This window comes from Monodelphis domestica, chromosome 6 (genome assembly GCF_027887165.1).
Source record: "Monodelphis domestica isolate mMonDom1 chromosome 6, mMonDom1.pri, whole genome shotgun sequence".
Classification (NCBI taxonomy): Eukaryota; Metazoa; Chordata; class Mammalia; order Didelphimorphia; family Didelphidae; genus Monodelphis; species Monodelphis domestica.
The window spans coordinates 57,454,657-57,458,080 of NC_077232.1; the positions used below are offsets into that span (position 1 = coordinate 57,454,657).

The 3,424-nt window shown below is 40.2% G+C and overlaps 1 pseudogene; it reads left to right on the forward strand.

Annotated features, from left to right (window-relative positions):
• Positions 1–1,170: 1,170 nt before the first annotated feature.
• Positions 1,171–1,992, forward strand: LOC100030471 (tubulin alpha-1 chain-like; annotated as a pseudogene).
• Positions 1,993–3,424: the final 1,432 nt, after the last annotated feature.

Genomic DNA, 3,424 nt, shown 5'->3' on the forward strand with positions numbered 1-3,424 from the left:
ATCTTAAATGGCAGGTGTATTCTTTACAATACAGCTCTAGTCTGTCTTTCCAAGAAAACTATACACATACACTCCTCCTTACATGCTCTGGACTCAGCTAAGTTAGCCCACTTGTTGGTTCCCAAATACAACATCCCATCTCTGCCTTGGCACTTTTGTTTGCAAAGTCAGTACACACTCCATGTCTAGAATACGGGCCCTTTTCCATCTCTTAGAACCCTGATCTCCTTTCAAGGCTCAGCTCAACTGCCCTAACCTTCAAGGAGCTGTTTCTGATGTAGTTAGTATTGCTGACTTCCCTCAATCACTCTGTATTTATTTTATGCCTATCATATTTATTTCTTTGAACTTATTGTATTTCTCCTTTCAGCCCCATTATAATGTAAGCTCCTTGAGGGCAAGGAAATTTCCCTTTTGGTAATTGAACCCCCCCTCCCGTGCCTTAGCACATGGTAGGTGTTTAATAAATATTTACTGACTTAACTGATGATTCCATATTGTTCCTAATTAACTTTTCATTATTTAATTAGTTTGTAAATAATACCAGATTTGAAATTGATCTAGGAAGAAAAGATTTTTAAAAATCAATCTCATGAGGCAGTTTTACAGCCTATTAGACTGAAATCTCTTATTGTTAGTCAGTTCTCTAATATAAAAACCTAGATGAAAAAAATAAACACCTACTATGTGCCAGACACTGTGCAAAGTGTTTTTACAAATACTATGACATGTGATCTTCACATCAACCCTGGGAGATAGGTGCTTATTATACCCATTTTACAGATGGGGAACAATAGTCCATACATGAGAAGATAAGAGTGGATAATGGCTATGTGAGTGGTGTAATTGTAAATGGGCAGGAATGGGAGAAACATAGATGATTATCCAGCAAAGGAGACTATAAAAGAATGTCTAGACAAATAGAAAGGAAAATAGAAGTTCAGTTGTTGTTCAATCACTTTTTCAGTTTTATTTGACTCCTCTTAATCCCACTGGGGTTATCTTGGCATTATCTTGACAAAGATAATGGTCTGGTTTGCCATTTCCTTCTCCTGCACATTTTACAGATGAGCAAACTGAGGTAAATAAGGTTAAATGACATAACCAGTGTCACACAGTTAGTATCTGCATTCATATGTGAACTTTGGAATTATCCAGTCCAGTGGTACCATGTCCAGCAACTGGACCCTCTTCAGTGAGACTGGGGCTGGCAAGCACTTCTCCAGAGCAGTCTTTGGAGACTTGGAGCCTGCTGTAATAGATGAGGTTTGGACCAGCATCTATAAACAACTGTTCCACCCTGAGCAGCTGATCTCTGGCAAAAAGGATGCTGCTAATAACTATGCTGGGGGCCATTACACTGTTGGGAAGGAAATAATTGATCTTGTATTGGAGTGCATCTAAAAACTGTAGGACCAATGCACAGGGATGCAAGGATCCCTGATATTTCACAGCTTCAGGGACAGTACAGATTCAGTGTCATCTCTCTCCTGATGGAGAGACTCTATTGACTATGGCAAGATGTCTAAGCTAGAGTTTGCTATCTACCAGTCCCATAGGTATCCACAACTGTGGATAATATAAGTCCATATTAACCACTCACAATTCTGGACTACTCAGGTTGTGCCTTCATGGTGAACAATGAAACCATCTATGACATCTGGCATCGAATGCCCTACCTACACCAACTTCAATTGGCTCATTGACCTGATCATTGATGGCACTATCAACATAGACCTCACTGAGTTCCAGACCAACCTGGTGCCTTATCCCAAAATCCACTTGTCCCTCATCACCTCCTTGTCTACCATCTCTGCTAAAAAGACTTATAAGCAACTCTCCGTGGCAGAAATCGCCAATGCCTGCTTTGACCCCTCCAACCAGAAGAGGAGGTGCAACCCTCATCATGGCAAGTACAAGGCTTGTTGCATGCTGTACAGAGATTATGTCAATGCCACCATTGCCACAATCAAGACCCAGAGAACCATTTAGTTTGTTCCATTCAGGCCTGGCTCCAAGCCTGGCATTCTATCCACTACACCACCTAGCTGCCCATAAGAGGTTACAATATCACTAATATCCTGAATAAAATATAACCAGAAGGCAGGCATAGTTCACAACATCAAGTGCTACAGAGGTCAAGAAGGATGAAGACTGGCCAGGAAATCCATTGGATTTGACAATTGAAAGATCACGTTGGAAGTCAAATCATAACGGTTTAAGAAATGAAGAAGAGAAGAAGGAAAGAAATTAAGGCATCCTTTTCTCATCTGTAACATGAAAACATGTGGGTATTTTTAGTGGGTATTCCTTTTGCATATGTGTTAGATTAAATGGACTCTTGGGTCCCCTCCAACTCTCAAAAGTCGATGCGTCTGTGAAGGTTTAACTGAAAACCCTGTATAAGGTTTCAGCTCCAACATTCCATGATTTTATAACCACACGTGAATCATTATATGATTTAATGTACAAATGCAAACTGCATAAACATGAAAGCATGATGGTTACCATCTGATGATTAAATTCAAAATAAGTTGTGCAATTAGCAAAGGCTGTTGATCATAAAACATGTGACTCATTGTGGCACATTTGAATAGTCACTAAATTAGATAAATATAGGCTGCTATCACTGAAGTGCACAGATTGAGTTGTAAAGTTAAGGAAAACATAACAGTTAATTATAAAAGAGTACTAGTAATATAATCTATGAATGCTAGACTGATTATAATTCATACTAAAATAATCATGTCTCTCAAAAAATTGCAGTGTCAGGAGTATCCTAACCCACAAACTCACGGATGTGGGTGAGTCAGGAGGGGCCATGATGGCAACAGCTAGTACACTAGAATAGGACAGAGTAGAGGCCAGATAGAGCTATCATAAAAAGAATCAAGGCTAAAGGAGACCAGGCAAATTAGATACGTAATTATTTCACCAACAATTGAGGCAGCATGCCTCCTTATCTTGTTTAGACCTTTGCTCCACTCCCAAGTTTTTCCACTTTCATTTCAGTCCCCTGGATCATTCTGAAAGATCTCTACTACTGACATGGCTTGTCCCTGGTTTAGACTTGCTTGGATCCAGATTTGAATCCCTGGTCCACTTTTCCCCAGAAGAAGAGCCTACACTCAATCTGTATAATCAATCACCCTTTAAATCATCAGCACAAACTACCACCCTCTTCTTTGGCCTCCATCCCTCCAGCAATCCCTCAGAGGCAGAGCCATAACAAGGAACTATAACACCTAGGGCAAATTCAGTTGAGGAGTTAGGAGTGTGAGAAGATCCTCCCCTCGATTACTACCCAATTATGTCCTCTTCTCTTTAAATACTCGTTATTAAGGGTAGCAGATTTGCTTGGGCAAAAACTCCCTTCCATGAACTGATCCTTTGTCCCTATTTACTCCAGGCTTACCCTTCTGTG